The following is an 18,827-nucleotide window of genomic DNA, read 5'->3' as shown; positions in this document are numbered from 1 at the left end:
CTTTTTTCACATCTTTTTATGAAGATCATTTCTGTATTTATTACCTTATAGCAGATACAAAACTAAGGCTAGTGATTATCCAGAATGGTTGCTTGCTATTTAGGATAGCTGAATATCTGTAACAATAAACCCCAAAACATATAATAATAACGCAATAGAAACTCATTTCTTGTTCATGTAACAGTACTGTGCTGTGAACAAATGAACAGGAACTCCTTTGCACAAAGTTGCTCAAGGACCCAGACTTATGGAGCGATAGGCTCTGTTCTTTCCAGAGTTCAGAGTGTTGTGTACAGGCCAAGCCTAGAAAAGGTGCACATCATTTCTCTTTGCATTTTCTAAGTCAGGAACACTAGTTGCACAAACTACCTCCAAACACAAACCACCTCCAAATCTTATTTGTCTGATAAACATTAATTTCCCATTTACATTACTGCCCTAGGTGATGGGGGCGGGGACCACACTCTGTTCCATGCAGTCACTCAGGGACTTAAGTCTCCTTCTGTCTAGTGGCTCTGCTGGTACAGTCACCCTTCTCTACCACACTGAAGGATAAGATGTTTAGGTTAGTATTTTATTTGTGAGATGATCCCTACACATACTAAGCTTTTTAAAATTCACAATCAGCAGTGATACAAAAATATTCTAATTATTTCAGCCTTACGATGGTTAGGTTTGGGGGCCGTGAATGAGAGTTGCCTTACATGATAACTTTGTGGTTTTAACAGATGGTTTTTCTCTTGCTTCCTGTAAATGTCTGCTAAAGAATAGACTTTTCTCCATGGCCCACAATGTCCTGCTAGATTGACTTTATTGCCCTTCTCACTCACAGGCCTCTTAGGGAAACCTTCCCATCTGTTATTCCTGAGACATTATCTTACACTCCTACCATGGGATCCCGACCTTGAAAAGCTCCAGTGCTAGCTTCCCACATCTACATCCAAACACACACACACATATACCTGGCTCATTCTACCAGGCAGAAGAGGGACAGAAACCTGACTCAGTGATCGGTCAGTGACTGATCAGATTCTTTTTCTCAAGGGTGTGAATTAAGAGACACAGAGACCAGAGCCATTTGGGAGCAGGCACTTGAGCCTAAAAGGTCAGACTTCATTCCTGCAGCTAGTTTGACTTGGTTTTTATTCCTATTCAAAAGAGCTCTGAGCCGAATAAAGATCCGATGTGGTCTGGCCCCTTGCCGGTGATCTCTTCGGCTTGATTCCTTGAAATGCTGCCCCCTCCCCACGGTGATCGGTGTTCCTAGAATACTGAGGTATAGATGCCTGCCCCCGGGCCCCCAGTCTTTGCACATTGTTCCCTCTGCCCTTTTCTTTCTCCTCCTACATATCTTCCTGGAGAAAATCTGCTCTTCAAGAGTTGCATCGCATTACATTTCCATGACACCCCTTTTTGAGTCCTCAGACTCAATCCTCCTATTCCAGCATGGCTCATCTTGTATTGTGTTTGTGTGATTGTCTGCTTTTTCCCCACAAAACTGCAAGCTTCTGGGGGAGAAGTGACCGTATTTTTCGTCTACCTTCCTTAGAATCTACATCATAAAAGGTGCTCAAAAAACCTTTGTTGAATAAATCAATGATGTCCGAACATATATTTTGATGACCCATTGGCATTATTATCATGACATAAACCAGACTTAGAGGATAGGGATTTTGGTTACTAAACAAAGCAGTTGATAGCATAGCAACTAGCTGCATGAGCAAGTCAGATCGCCCTCTGANACCTTCCTTAGAATCTACATCATAAAAGGTGCTCAAAAAACCTTTGTTGAATAAATCAATGATGTCCGAACATATATTTTGATGACCCATTGGCATTATTATCATGACATAAACCAGACTTAGAGGATAGGGATTTTGGTTACTAAACAAAGCAGTTGATAGCATAGCAACTAGCTGCATGAGCAAGTCAGAGGGCGATCTCTTGTAGGGCTTATGAGCTCAAACTCTGGAGTCAGGTGGACTCAGGTTCACATCCCAGCTCAGCACTTATTAACTGTGCTTCAAAATCTAAGATATGTTTTCCTAGTCTATAAGATGGGGTTGATAACCTACAGCCATGCTTTGTAGAGTTGTGATGAAAATGAAACGAAACAATATAACAGCATAGTCCCTGGTATGTAGAAAGACAATACATTCCTTGCTAAGGTTTATTATTAATAATATTTATTATTTTGTTATTTATTATTAATAATAATTATTAATATAATTCTGGGGCACCTGGCTGGCTTGGTTGGTTAAGTGTCTGACTCTTGGTCTCAGTTCAGGTCATGATCTCAGGATCATGGAATTGAGCCCTGTGTGGGGCTCCGTGCTTGGCATGGAGCCTACTCAAGATTTTCTCTCCCCCTCTGCAACTCTTGCCCCCCCCCCCGCCAAGCTCACGCACTCTCTCAAAAAAAAAACAAAAAAACAAAAAAACACCAAAAACAAACCCTTCAACTCTGTAGTACTTTTGTCCAGTTGGTTCTGGGCCCATTAGCATACTATCAGTAGAACTTTCCAAGCTTATGAAATCCAGTTACAGGAAAGGACCGGATTGAACAGTTTAGAAGTCCTAGCCTGAAATTACCCTAGCCTGGCTAATCTCCTTAGTGGCACACGCAGATTATAACTGTATTTGGAAACTGCTACCTTTAATAACTGGCAAAAATTTGGCAATACTTCCTGAATTACTCAGCACAGATATTACCCCCCAAAAAGATAAGCTGAAGTCAGTAATGCTGCCAAGCATCACTGAGAAAACGGTTTGCAAGGTTGTCTCCAACAAAGCCTCCTGGGTGATATTTATTAGTGAATTAATGTGGCCCAGAGCCTGACCTCAAGTCTGAGGGCCCACAGGTTCACTGTTTGCAGGACCTCAGAGACTGGTGCACAGAATTAAAAGGCACGTGAGTCTGAGTTGTCACCTGAACATCAATTTTTTATTGTGATAAAATACATGACAAAATTACTATCTTAACCATTTTTTTTTNCTGGTGCACAGAATTAAAAGGCACGTGAGTCTGAGTTGTCACCTGAACATCAATTTTTTATTGTGATAAAATCATGACAAAATTACTATCTTAACCATTTTTTTTAAAGATTTTATTTATTTATTTGACAGAGACAGAGACAGCCAGCGATAGAGGGAACACAAGCAGGGGGAGTAGGAGAGGAAGAAGCAGGCTCATAGCAGAGGAGCCTGACGTGGGGCTCGATCCCATAACGCCGGGATTATGCCCTGAGCCGAAGGCAGCCGCTTAACCGCTGTGCCACCCAGGCGCCCCTATCTTAACCATTTTTAAGTGTACATTTCAGTGGGATTAAATACGTTCAATGTGGGGCGCCTGGGTGGCGCAGTCGTTAAGCATCTGTCTTCGGCTCAGGGCGTGATCCCAGCANCTTAACCGCTGTGCCACCCAGGCGCCCCTATCTTAACCATTTTTAAGTGTACATTTCAGTGGGATTAAATACATTCAATGTGGGGCGCCTGGGTGGCGCAGTCGTTAAGCATCTGCCTTCTGCTGAGGGTGTGATCCCAGCATTCTGGGATCCAGCCCCACATCAGGCTCTTCTGCTGGAAGCCTGCTTCCTTCCTCTCCCACTCCCCCTGCTTGTGCTCCCTCTCTCGCTGGCTGTCTCTATCTCTGTCAAATAAATAAATAAATAAAATCCTTAAAAAAAAAAAACATTCAATGTGTTGTGCACCCATTACCACCGTCTTTCTCCATGAGTCCTATCATCTTATAAAACAAACTCTATACCCTCTAAACAATAACTCCCCATTCTCCCCCATCCCCCAGCAACTGCCATTCTACTTTCTGTCTCTATGACATTTAAATTAGCCTAAGAATTAATAGAAGCTGGGAGAGATGAGGAAGAGAAGGATTGTGGAAGCAGAAGAATTCCAAGCAGAGAGAATAAAATGTATAAAGGATACGGGGCAAGGAACCCTCAACCCACAGGAGGAAGGTAGCCATTGGTGCTGGAGTACACAGAGAAGGGAGAAGGATTTAAGCTGAAGATGAAGAGGAAAGCAAGGGCATTAACATGTTCTAAGCAGGGAGGGGGCAAATGATCACTTGCTACATGGATTAAAGCAGAAGAATGAATGAATGTGGGAAGGCTAGGACATTATCACAGCCCACCAGGTAAAGAAGATACTGGCATTTACCAGTGCCCTGGTAGTGAAGACAAAGCATAGCTTCTGGCTTCAAGAAATATATAAAAAATAAAAATGTAACATGGTGATGGACTGAAAGGGGAGAAAGAGGGAGATTTCAAGGATGACCACTAAACTTATGATTTTAGCAGCCAGGCAATTGAGGTGCCATTTTCTGAGTTGGGGAAATCTAAACGCAGACCAGACTGGGGAGGATAGGTAAAAAGATCAAGAATATAATTTTAGACCTTTTGTATTTATGACAATCTTGTGACATCTCGTTGGAGATAGATGATATATATAGGTAGGTAGGTGGTTGGATAGATAGATGATAGATAGATAGATATTTGAGTCAGTGGCTCAGTCAATTAAGTGTCTGACTCTTGATTTCAGCTCAGGTCTTGATCTCAGTGTTGTGAGATCCAACCCAGTGTTGGGCTCTGTGCTGTGCATGGAGCCTCCTTGGGATACACACACTCACTCTCTCTCTCTCTCTTTGTCTGTCTCTAAAAAAAAAGAAAAGAGACCTGGGATAGAGCTATAAATCTGAGAATTCATCAGCATGAATGAGATCACCTTGGGACAAAGTTATCTGGTGAGAAGACAATGAATGAGGTTTCAATGACTCTACCACATAGAAGTCAGATGGGAGAGCAGGAAGGAGCAAGTAGATTAGAGAATGAGTGGCCTCAGAGGTCAGAAGAAAACCAGGAACCCAAGGAAATTCAAAACAGAAGGACCCTTTTCCTAAGGGAGATGCTGGACAATGAAATTCTCAACACCCTAGCTGGGCTTTCCTCTCCCCTGCTCTGAGCAGGATACAGGTCAACTCCTACCTTGGCTCCCCTGCTCCTGTTCTATATTTGCAGTTCAAACTCTTATGCTGAAATCCTCTTATCTCTCTAGATATGTTAATGTCATTGGCCAATGTCACAAGATTAGCATGTGACTTAACTTGTCTATTAATACAGCCCACATTAACAGTTTGACCACCAAAGCCAAGGATACTTTTCAACAGCCCAAGGGAATTTTTCAGTAGGTAAGAAGGCCAATGCTGGTTAATAGCACAATTAACTCTTAAGAGGGCAATATAACTCCTCTCATTTCCAAGTTCTTCGTAACCCACAGAAGGTGATTTGTTCATAAACACTGGTTATTCCAAGTAAAAGACAAGCATAGATAAGGGACAAAAAGAGCAAGGTAATTTTTCTGGAGGGTTTGTTTCTTCCTGGCTGAGACCTCTATGGTGAAAAAAATTTGGCTCTGACTGTTAAGTAATGTGACCTTTGAGAAATCACTCAGTGTCCCTCAACCTTAGTCTCCTCATCTGTAAAGCAAAGAAACTGAAGTAGGCTTTGTTCAACCCTCCCTCCAGTTCTGATGGTCCATCGCTCTCAAAGTATATGACTATTTTCAATTTAGTTTATGCAGAAGTTTGGTCTCGAAACTCTTCAGGACACAGAAAAGCACTAGAAGATCCAGAGCCAATGATTTGCACCAACACTCACCAGCTCAATCTGCATTCGACACGACATACTAGAAAGAATGTTAAGTAAAGCAAAACTCTTGCTAGTTTTTAGGTCTTTTTAGATGAAAGCTTTATTAATAATAGTCATTAGAGGTTTCCAACTACTCTAAGGTATTCTTTACTCTAAGGATTTTAAACAAATGGTCTCTCTAGGAAACTAATGCTGAAAAACAGAAGGAAAGAAGTGGAAAACAAAGAGAAGGGAAGGCAACAGGGATAGGAAGAGAACATTTTAAAAAGAAATGGAATATGTCCTTGTAGCTAGAAAGAGGGGTTTCCATTATAGAAGAACATTCTCTCTGACCATGCCACAGACTCGATGCACTTAGAACAATGCCCGTGGCCAAAAAATAAATAAGTAAAAAGGAATCTGGTCTTCACAATAAACAATTGATTCACTCGTTCATTGGTGAAAGACATCAAAGGTGGCAGCAGCGTTTTTTTCTTCATAATGTACTCGGTGAGAAATAACTGAAATTAGCAACAGACTAAGTTGATGCTAATTATCCCTGGAAACTGAACATACTGTTTCACAAGATCAGTGTAAAAAATCCATGCACATATTAATTTTTTAAATTGTACATGCAGATATGGCCTTTAGAATCACACTTTTTATTCTATGGGATGCTGCCTATATAAGGAAATGAGTTTGGAGGGGTAATATATATATACATATTTTTTTAAATGCCTTACTTAGGCACTCAAATGTTGTCTATGAAGCAAGGTTATACACCTAAACGTTGTTATTGATATGGAATATGGATATGGAATTCTTTCGGAATGAGCGTTACTTATCCCACCCTTGAACCTCTGCCAAGTTCTCCTTTTCTGAGACAGCGAATGTTATCATCTTTTGTGTACCTTTCAGAAATATTTAATCAAAACAAATGTATATGTATATACAAAAACACGCGTAACTATATATATACACGTATTTATACGTACCCGTATATATTCCTCTCATTTTGTTAACTCAAATGAGACTATGTAATACTTGCCTCTTTGAGTTAGTAATATTGTAGAGCTCGTTTTTACCAATATATACTGTTCTTTATTTCTTTTTTGTGAATGTGTGGTATTAAATCATATGGCTGTATATAATACACTTCACCAGTGCCCTGTTGATGGATGTTTAAGATTTCACTTAAATTGTTTTCAATATTTGCTATTAAAAGTGATGCTACAATTTAACGACTTTAAACAGACATCATTTCACACATTTGGTTCTATCTGTAGATCGTTGACAAGAGGGAGATAACTAGGTGAAAAGGTATGTGCACTTGTAATTTTATTAGAAACTTTTTTTTTTTACTTTGCGGTGTGTGTGTGAATAGGAGATGCAGGTACATGGACTGATGATTTACCTAATTGGGAACAGGGGGAAGGAAGCCTCCCTCATGCTGTTTCCTACAGGCACTGTAACCCTCTTCCCAGAAGCAGCCACTGTGACTATTCTATGCACTAGAATATTCTATGCACATGTATCTATAATATAAAAACAATCATATATGTATCTATAGGAGAAGTACTCAGTCTGACAGATAATGCAGTTTTCTTCTGTCACAGCCTATGAGAATCAGAAGACTCTTGCCAAGAGAGGCATCATCAATCACTGTGAGTATTCAAGTAAGGAATAGACTGTTTTTGTTGTCTTATCATTCTTCATCAGCCAGACACCAACAACACTGTGGATTCCATCAGGAAAGCCTCTGTGCCTTCTGGATGCCTCTGTGTACATTCTGGAAGGTCATAGGACTACCTTCGCTAGGTCTCTTTGTACGTTCTGGATGGAAGAGCGGCCATCGGTACTGAGTGAATTTTCCAATCTGGAGTCGCTGCAGCTATCTGAGATCCCCTTTCATCTTCCCAGGGGTAGAGTCTGTGTTGGGTGTCCTGCCCCCTTTGTTTTGTGTTTCTCTCTTTCTTGATTGCATTTTCCAACACTGGAGAGCTACACATTTGGACTTTAGATGGCAAACTGCATTCTAAGAAGCCCTCCTTAACACAAGTCTGTTTACTTCCATCTCTCCGTGCAAACTGCATGGCCCTTGCCTGAATTCTTTTCTCTCATCATATCTTGAGAAAAGCAACAAGGAGCCATCAACCTACCGCAGTAGTCTGAGTTCTTCCAAACAGTTCCCCTCGACGGGATAGATAAGCGAGTGGTTTCTCTTCTATGACAATTCGAGTGACAACTTTACCAAATATTTTGCCATGGGATAACAAGGGTCAACAGCTTTCCAGCCTGCCCGAGAATCTTTCCTACCATCCATATGTCATGCAAGTCAACCACTATTAAGAGGAATCAGACCTTTTTAAGGCATAGAAAGCCTGTCAAGTCTTACCTGTCACAGGATTCTGTTCCAGTCGTGTGGTTCCGTCACCTAAGTGAACATAATAACCAGTTCACTATTATATGTTCACTATTATAAGGCCCCCGATCCACCCATAGGGTTAATCAAGGCAAAGTTAACTGTCCAAAGTTTCTTGTAAGCAAGGAAAACAACAAAATAGAAGGACTCAGCAGCTGTCTACTTTCCTTTCTATTCCGTGGCCTTTCTGAGGCCAACAAAGAGGACAAACCCTAATCTTGTGCAATTCCCACACATGAACTGTGCTGTTTTGGACCAATGCAGGTTTCTTTTATCTTTACTGGCTTTGAGGAGACATCAGATTTTCTTCTGGATGAGCTCTGTGGCTCTCCATAGCCAGCAGGCTTAGGCTTCAGGCCCAGAGCACCCTGGAGGCCACATGTGGCTTCATCTGGACAAATACTTTCAAACAAATTCCCTGGCTTTTCTTCAGAATTGTTGAGATGACAGGCAGCTGCCACCCACGTAGTGAGATGATGTCCAGCATTAACCCAAGGGCCTTCTAGGGTACGGATGATATAGACAAGTGAGATTGGTGAGTTCAGCCTGAAATTATAACATTATCTTAGATTTTCGGTCATCATCTTCTGTAGCATTAAACTGCTTGAGTTCTTTGGTAATGCACCCAAAACTGTTTTTTTTTTTTAAATCTCTTTGACACACCCTTTGGAGAATTAAAATACAGTAGTAAAGCCTAAAAGACTCTGGTAAGAAGCCTTCTAAGTATATTTTATAACATAAAAAGTAAAATAAAGAACGTGCCAAGATTGTAAGTGTTCAAAATTTCTAGTTACTCCAGTATGAGCCAAGAAATGGACAATTGATCCTTATGCTTTTAAAAATTAAATGAAATGGAGAATTCCAAAAAAGTAAACCGTAAGCCAAGGGCCTTCAGTAGAATATGCTTTTTGTAAAGGAGACATTATTCTATCACCATTTAGTCTTAGGTTTCTAGTATTCTCTTAGAAGTTTACGTATGTTTTAAGTAATTTCCTTTTTTTTGAAGATTTTATTTATTTATTTGTTAGACAGAGAGGGGGAGACTGTACAAACCCACAAGCAGGGACTGCGGCAGGCAGAAGAAGAAGCAGACTGCTCACTGAACAAGGAGCCTGATGCGGGACTCAATCCCAGGACCCCGGGATCATGATCCAAGCCGAAGGCAGATGCCTAACGGACTGAGCCACCCAGGCGGCCCTTAAGTCATCTCTTGGCATGATTCAACATCTGGTATTTGGGGATTTTTTTTAGACTGAGGTATTTTCATGTAAATTCAATTCAATTCAATTCAGAGCGTTTAGATTGACACATGTTTTTACAGACTTATTTATTTATTTGAATGAGAGAGAGAGAGAAAGCATGTCAGCAGGGGGAGAAGCAGAGGCAGAGGGAGAGACAGAATCTCAAGCAGACCCCCTGCTGAGCACAGAGCCTGACGTGGGGCTCGATCTCACAACCCTGAGATCATGACCTGAGCCGAAATCAAGAGTTGGTCGCTCAACTGACTGAGCCACCCAGGTGCCCCTAGATTGATATTTTATTATTACAATCCTTTCAATACACACATTGGGACTAATTTTCTTAAAGTAATTAGATTTTAAAACTATTTTAAATTGTTAGATTCTTTTAAAAGTCATATCAGAATTCATGTGTGCTAGATAGTTTATTCAAATGTTTAAGAGAAAACTAAATCTAAAATTATTATGTTTGCTAACCAATATTTTTCTGGGAGTCTTGTGTGGTATGATCTTTCGCCCCCTCTCCACCTCACAAAGTGAACTTCTGCTTTTCTCTTGCGTGTCTTCAAGATCATATTTTCCTTATTCATCCTTCTCCTGTGCCCATATCTCATTAAGTGTAAGATGTCATCATAGAGCTATCATTTTAGGTACCATTAAGAAAAAAAAAATCTTAACAAACTTTTGTAATGCTTTCTTATCATTTAGAATTTTTATTTTATAGGAAAAGAGCCCTTTTCAGCTTCAGATGCAGATTCTTCATGTAGTCTTATGTGAAATAAAGAGATTAAGGCTAAGGTAATCCTAAAATGTCTTTACATTCAGAGCTAGACTCAAATCCAGCTTATTGTGGAAGCATCCATAACTCTAACCCCACTTGACACTTCCCAGTGCTCCCAGAACCCTATGTATCCGTTATGTAGTGCTCTGTCACATTTGCTCTCTTTTTTTCAGAATAAATTCTTATGAACCATGCTGTAAGACTCCTCTTTGATATTGCTCAGCACAGCTTTCGGCTGAGAGTTGGGTGATGCCCTTCTGGGAAATTAGAGCAGAATAAAAACAGCAATGGGCACCAAAGTGTCTATTTTGATGGTTTGTTTAGCAAATCTAGTTCGATCATTGGATGTGCAAAGATTTTCCTTATATTAGAGTCCTTATCCTCCGCCTCTAACGTCAGCCTATTAAATCCACAGTCTGTTGGATTTGATTCCCGACTGATGCTCAATTGGTGTAGCTTAGATATTTGTGTGGAAATTTACTACAGTGACTACCCTTCCATTTAATGGGGGAAAAGTTTTGTTCCTATGGCAACTGTTTCAGACCAGTGCATACTTACTATACTTCTAAAATATGCAGCCCATCCTTATGGGAGTACACATCATCTTGAAAGATTTTTTTACCCCTTTAATAAGCATTGATTTTTTTTCCCTTTTCACCTGATTTCCGAATAAAATAAAGCTTTGTTTGTAAGAATTGCTAAGGCAGAGCTTCAGGAAATAAGAACCATGGATGAGCCTGACCCCTGGCAGCTGTCATGAGAGAGCAGAAACAGTCCTCAAGTGATTTCTGGGAACACATGACCAGTCCCTCCATAGCTGTATTTCTCCCAGACTCTTTCTATTTTCCATGCATCATCATGTTTGCTGTGTTTGGGATGTTGCTATGCAAAATGACATAAAAGAGTGTTTTTTTTCCTAAGGCAGTTAAGTTTAGCAAATGCTACTCTAGATTGATGCAGAAGTTCCTCAGAAAAATCGGAGAACTCCTTGGGGAATGACCTAAGAACGCTCATGATAAGAAAGGATAAATGTCAATAATGGCCTACAATGTCATTCCACAGGATAAAATTCATCAGTTCCAAGGACTTCGTAACTATTGACATCACTTAAGCCACAGTTTTGAAAAGCGTTCTTCTTTGTATTTTGCAAACAAAAGGCCCTCCTGATCTTTTTCTTCAAATTAATTGGCCTCTATGAATTTTTCCCTTTAAAAATTATATGCTACAGGGGCGCCTGGGTGGCGCAGTCGTTAAGCGTCTGCCTTCGGCTCAGGGCGTGATCCCGGCGTTCTGGGATCGCCCCACAGAGGGCTCCTCCGCTGGGAGCCTGCTTCTTCCTCTCCCACTCCCCCTGCTTGTGTTCCCTCTCTCGCTGGCTGTCTCTCTATCAAATAAATAAATTAAATCTTAAAAAAAAATTATATGTTACAGTCTTATTATAGAAAAAAAAAGNCTCCCCCTGCTTGTGTTCCCTCTCTCGCTGGCTGTCTCTCTATCAAATAAATAAATTAAATCTTAAAAAAAATTATATGTTACAGTCTTATTATAGAAAAAAAAAAGAAAAAAAGAAAAGAAAAAAGAGAAGAAAACACCAAAACTACAACTTTAGCATTTATTAGAAAAGTTTATGTCATGGTCTCCTTTCATTTTATCTTTCTTTTGTGGGTATGCATGAGAATTTTTCTTCAGAGCTCACTCCCAGAAAGAGAGATCTATGGATTCGATAGTTCTGTGATAGACTTTTAGAAGAGGAGTTATGAAACATGTTCATAGGATCTTAAGCACATAACTCCCATCCTCAGCAAACATGGCCTGTGTAGACTCTAAAACGCTGAGTCCTCATAATTAAAGGGGCAGCACGGGCTTACTTAAGGATTGGCAGCATCCACCTTGCTATTAATAAAGAATTCAAAATAGGGGCACCTGGGTGGCTCAGTAGGTTAAGCGGCTGCCTTCAGCTCAGGTCATGATCCCAGGGTCCTGGGACTGAGTCCCACATCAGGCTTCCTGCTTAGCAGGGATCCTGCTTCTCCCTCTCCCTTTTCCCGTTGCTGCCCAACTTGTGCTCTCTCTGTCAAATAAATAAATAAAATCCCTAGAAAAATAATTATGTATTGCTTTACTACTTCCTTTTATGTTTAAGATGACTAATACCTTTATTATTTTTTTTTGAAGATTTTATTTCTTTGACAGAGAGAGATCCTGTGAGAGAGGGAACATAAGCAGGGGGAGTGGGAGAGGGAGAAGCAGGCTTCCTGCTGAGCAGGGAGCCTGATGTGGGGCTCGATCCCAGGACCCTGGGATCATGACCCGAGACAAAGGCAGATGCCTAACAACTGAGCCACCCAGGCGCCCCTGACTAATATCTTTTTGTCTTGAGTGTGTTGAGCCAAAATTATTTGGTCAAAATTATATGTGTATATATATACACACACGTGTGTATATATACACATATTTATTTTTTATATGTAAGTATAAATATATTAAATATCTATATTTTTTATACACCCATATTCATATTGGTGTCAGTACTATCCAATGAAGGGCATAAAGAAAGGTCAGGATCACAGTAAGACTGCTGGATGACTCTTGTAGAATTTTTATTCAAGGATCTAAATATTGAATTACGCAAAGAGTAATTCAATGAGAAACACTGGGGCTTTACTGAATGAGAAAAAATATATAATTTGTGATTTTTCCTGCCCTACCTCCATGGTGAGTATTTAGCTCATTTGGAGGGATATTCTCATTTGTAAGAACCAAAGCCTTTCGTCCTTTCTGGGCAGGGCATCCATAAGAGGCCGGCCAGGTGGTACCAGCTGCACTTGCTGAAAGAAATCACACGGTTTCATTATGAAGAGGAATGACAGAAGAATGGGTTGTCCAGACCAGCTGGATACATATTTGCCACTTTCTCGGGGTGTGCAGGCACACGCACACACTCACACACACACAGACTCCAGAAAAAGACGACTTCAGAAGCTCTAAATTTGTGGAGACAGAAATTGAACCTGGTACCCGTGGAATCTAGAATCTTCTGGTCTGTTATGATGAACAAAGCAGTGGGTCTTGCTCATAGTGGAGACAAAATGTGCTCATTAAATTTAGTAAAAAAATAACTCAATTATTATATGGCTTCCCAAAGCCATGAAGAGCCAAGAAAATGAGAAACGGAGACATTGCCCCATTTTCTTCTCTGTAACAGGAAGAACATGAAACATACAGGAGTTGCAGGGTCTGTGTTAGTCTACGTGCTTGACTTAAATAAACTCACTTCGTGCTCATAATAACCTTATCGTGTAAGTATGATTACCACCCTTTTTTACCAACAGGGAAACTGAGGCACAGATAGGTAATTTTTCAAGATCCCACCATTAAGGGTTGGTACTGGAAGCGTTGATAGGAGAGTGTGGATGTCCTTAAATAAAGGTATATATTTGGGCACCTGGAGTGCCTCTTACAAAGATTTCCTTCATCTCTAGCATCCTTTCTGTACCATATTCCATTCGCTTCAGTGCCTGCGTACGAGGAGTGCTGCGTTCTGACAGAGGGAGATTGCGTTATGGAAAAGGCGTCCGGGAACCGGGCTGGCAGCACGGGCTGCTCAGTTGACGCTGGAAAGTGACTCAGAGGAAGGTGTCTCTGGTGTGCAGAAAAAGCCCTACGGCCCGGGCAGGAAGGATGAGAGGAAACCGGTGGGTGTTACGGTCCCAGAGAGTGTCGGCACGGCTTTCAAATTCAGTGAGAAAGTTGCACATACGACACGTAATGGGGTCTCCCCCTTAATAGCCGTGTTAATATTAAGGCTTTTTCATACACTTCATTTAAAAAAAATTTTTTTTCACTTGTATGCGGTTGGCCCACAACATTCCATGACTTTCAGGTGTACGACCTAGTGGTTCAACAGCGCTATGGGGGATGAACCACCCGCTCGGAGCTACTGTCTGTCACCACACAGCGCCGTCCCAGCACCACTGGCCATATTCCCTAGGTTTGCACATACTTCAGTTTTCTTTTTTTATTAAAGATTTTTATTCCTTTGTTTGAGAGAGAGAGGGAGAGGGAGAAGCAGACTCCCTGCTGAGCGGAGAGCCCGATGCAGGGCTGGATCCCAGGACCCTGAGATCATGACCTGAGCCAAAGGCAGAGGCTTTAACTGACTGAGCCACCCCGGCGCCCCCAATACTTCATTTTTCTTCTCCAATTACAAGGGTGACATAAATGCCAATGCAGAAATGGCCTAAAAGTCACGTTCAAGTTTCTTTCTCTATTTTCTAGACGTACTTGGAGGTTTTAATTCATACTCCCTTTGCAGTGTGTTTGAAACTGATTCTTCTGGAGGAAGACTGTGAATCTGAATGTATTCTGTAAACCTTTTATCTGAAGGTTCAGATCACTGAGAGATTAGTCATCTTCCAAGTTATATAGTCCTCACTAAAGGCAAGAAATGAGACTAGGATTCAGGTGGTTGTGTGGCTGCAGAATTAGTTTCCTTGTTTTGTGTTTGATGTATTCACATATAAAGCCATTAAACGCAGCAAACTTATAGGCCCATGACTTGCCGATGGCCATGGAGCTCATTAGCGAATGAGGAAGAAGATGCAACCAGTATGGTTCCAGAAGAAAACCCAAAACGTCCAAGGTAGGGCAATAGCAAGAATTAGAATTTACCGAGATGGGTCTGCATACCCCTCAATGAAAGTATCCTGACCACATGCCAGGAGCACGATATAAGGAATCCTTGCTGGGCTAGATGACTTCCAATATTCCTCCTGCCCCAGCTCTAGGAGTTTTTTGGTTCATTTCACAAAGAACTTAATTTTTTACATGCATGAACAGCTAAGCATTTGGATATTATATGAAACGATCTCAAATAGTAAGACAGCTCTGTTAATTTTTTTGAAGCATGTGACCTTGGTTTTCTGAAAACCAGAGAGGTGGTGGTGAGCTTTCTGTAATGCAGGGGCTCAGAATTGGTGCCGAGTGAGTACTGAAGGGCTGCGGCTCCTGAGGTCTGGGTGGGTACAAGGAAAAGCCGTTGGAGAGAGAAAAGAAAGGGAGGGAGGAACATTAGAATAACATGAGTGACAATGATCATGATGTTAGTAACCGTCACAGCAGTCACATCAGTTCATCATGGGAGTTCTCATTTTTCACGGGAGGAACTGAGTCCCAAGGTCATATTAATTGGCAGAGGCAGGATAAAGACTTCAGAGCCTTGACTCCTGATTCCGGGTTTGCCCGTGAGATCAGGTGGGCTCGCCTGGGCAGTGGCTTGCTCAGCCCAGCATGCACAGCCCTACATTAAAGACAGGTCTAAGAAGGGAAGGTCACTTCCAATTCCGGCGCAATGCCTCAGAATTTAAAATATCAGTACTTTGGGCAGTCTTAAGTATATAGCTCACCTGCCCTCCCCGAGACTCACCTTTCTTTACATTAAATGGAAAGAATATTAACGAACCTTAGAGCTCTCTTAAATAATATAAACTCAAATCCCTATTTTGGAGGACTAGGAAAAAATGAAAAATGATTGCGTCATTAAGAAAAAGACAGTGTAGAAACCAAGTCTGGGGTTTGCTTTTTGACCTGAACTTTGATTTGTTTCTCTATGTTTGAAACATAGTCAATGTTTTCTTTTTGTTTTGGTATGTTTCTCTATTCCAGGAAGCAGGAAGGAAAGAAAACCCTCCCTCAAACTCTTCTAGCATTATTCCATAGCCAAGAGAGCTATTACTGTCTATGGGTCTATTGGCTATGGGCTAAACAGTTTCCTTTACCTCTTCGAAATAGAGTAGAAAAGAGCTGAGACCAGTATAAGAGCTGTCACTCTAAGATCATGATTCTTAACTGGGAACAATTTTGCCACCAACCCTAGGAAGGGATATTTGTTACTTTCTGAAGACTTTTTTTTTTTTTTTTTTTTTTAAGAAATAGAGCGTGCATGCGTGCACAGGGGCAGGGCGTAGGGGAGGAGGGCAAAGGGAGAGAGAGGGAGAATCCCAAGCAGCCACACGGAGAGTGGAGCCCCACGCCGGGCACTATCTCACAACCCACAACATCATGACTTGAGCCAAAATCAAGAGTCAGACGCTTAACCAAATGAGCCACCCAGGTACCCCTGGAGATATTTTTAATTACCACAACTGGGACTGCTACTTGCTTTTAGTGGGTAGAAGGGACACTGCTAACCATCCAGCAATGCACAAAAGAGCCCCCACAACAGAGACTGATTCTACCCCAAATGTCAATATTGCTCATGCTGAGAACCTCTGGTCTAGACCAGATGAAATGCCTGGGAGTTCACCCCCCTGGGTGCCACTCTTTAGGCTTCAAACCTAAAGAATCTCAGGCCGGTGGAGTTGCCTAGAACTTTTTGACGGGTGGCGAGGGAACATCTTTCCCACATTCTCTATTAATTTTCGAAGTTCCTCGAATGAGCTTAGGTAATTACTTCTACCATCTCCTTTCTCTGTATTTCTTATTATACAGAAGTAAACTGGCTTTTGAGAATTGTCGCTAGTCTGTTGTACATCACTTTTCATAACTTGATTTTAAAGCCAGAGTTTCCCTCCCCCCCTTTTTTTTTATAAGGGGCAGAAAATGTGGAAGAAGATTCAGAAAAACTTTTTGAACACAAAGAGGTCTCTGATTAACTACCCAAGTGACAATTTCAGTAACCATTCTCAATATTTATCATTTTTAAAAGTCTGCTACTTTAAAAAATGCCGTCTAGTTGATTAGACAACGGAACCCAGGAAACATGCCCAAATCAAGAACTTAGAAACACAAATTAGTTTTAAGACTTAGAAAAAATATAGAAAAAGAAGGCTTTTAGAGGGTAACAAAAAAGTATAACATATAAGGTAACAAAAAAGTCATAACATAAAAGGTAATACTACTTGACTATCAAGGTGAAAAGGTAATGAGTACGAAGTCCGGGTACGACATCCATAATTTTGAAGACTGCCTATATCACTTAAGCTTTGGCAAAATCCCCAGACCCACAGAGAAGCCTGAGTCACCCATCTCCCATTCCTTTATTCTCTGTAAAAGGCGACCTGGGTGTATGTTCTGTGGCTGAATGTGTGGAACACGCTGAGAAATCTGAGCATAAAAGGCCACTGACGTCAACCGTAGGTTGAGAAAGAAATTCTTTCTCAGGTAAGCATTTGGCCTTTACCGTACAAACTAGATTTTTCCGGTCTCCAATTCCTTTGAATGGCCTTAATATAAATATGCTTTAAAAATTTTCACTTCTGTGACTTTTCGGGTTGTTTGTCATTTGTGTGCCAGGTATGAACCAAAGCGAATCTGAAGGTTATTTCTCAAGCCAAGAACGAAGTCAGATAATGTCAATGTTGGCCTGAGTTTTGAGTTCAAGAGGTTCACGACCATTTTGCTGAGCTAAGAAATAGTGGAGAATTTGAGGTAAAGGGAGTGCTAAAGCAGGAAAGCCCTTGACCACAGTCACCAATTAGCATCTAGAATGGCCTGTGGAAACAGCAGGCTGCTTTGCCAAAGAATCACTTCTGCATCAAGGGACAACTTTTTGCTATAAGATCTTCCCAGTCTTTGCTTACAGAGACACTGAGAAAAATGTTAAATTATTATTTTCTTTAATTAGGTGGGCTCCACACCCAACATGGGGCTTGAACTCATGACCCTGAGATCAAGAGTTTCATACTCTACCGACTGAGGCAGCCAGGAGTCCCTAAATGATTTTTAAATTTGGTCCATTTATACTTATTCTTTAGATATAAACTATACATATTGAGATTATTGATGCATTTATGATTGATATAAGCTTATCTGAAGCATATTAATTCATTTGGAAGTTAACTTTTATTGTGGTCCTCCATATACCAAACATTAAAAGCATTAAATCAAGTTACTTTTTTCTTTCTAATGTAAAATTTAAAAATATAAAAAATGGACTTCTTAATTCAGAATCCATCATTATTTGTACTAATTAAACAGACCTTTTTCCTGTAGTTATTTTTGCTTTACACACATACACACACACACACACACACACACACACACACACACGTATACCAAACAAGTTGCTAACACAACAATATAATTTCAAGGAAAACGTTAGCTCACTTACATGAAGAAACTTTTAGAGATTGTAGATTTACTAATTCAAAACTCTTCAACAGATCCATTTATTCATGCAGAAATTTCAACTGATCAGAAATTCCATTTAAAATTATTCTATTTTAGGGGCATCTGGGTGGCTCAGTTGGTTGGGCATCTGACTCTTGATTTCCACTCAGGTCATGATCTCAGGGCCGTGAAATTGAGTCCCACGTCCAAGTCTGCTCTGTCCCTCTCCCTTCCACTCCCCCACCTCAGGTGCAAGTTTTCTCTCTAAAATAAATAAATAAAATATTTTAAAAACCATCAAATTATTCTATTTTGATAATAGATGAAACGTGCTGGGCACCTCTGAGGTACTCAGTCCTCTAAGTACATTATTTTATCTACGCCTCACAAGAACCTTAGGAAGCAGGAACTAACATTATCTTCATTGAACGGATGCAGAAATTAAGGCAAAGAAATTAAGAAACTTGCCCAAGGTCAGGCAGTAGGGGGTAAGGTCTGATTTTAAAGCTGAGTTTGCCTGACTGGGAGCCAAAATCCTGAAACAGGGCACCATAAACTTTTCATTAGTCTAGGTATTACTTTATGGACTATGACAATAAAAGCACATTGTTTTAAAGTAATCTTTAGTTAAGAAT

The sequence above is a fragment of the Ailuropoda melanoleuca genome, chromosome 15, assembly GCF_002007445.2.
Source record: "Ailuropoda melanoleuca isolate Jingjing chromosome 15, ASM200744v2, whole genome shotgun sequence".
Taxonomy (NCBI): domain Eukaryota; kingdom Metazoa; phylum Chordata; class Mammalia; order Carnivora; family Ursidae; genus Ailuropoda; species Ailuropoda melanoleuca.
Note: the sequence above shows the minus strand (reverse complement) of the source record.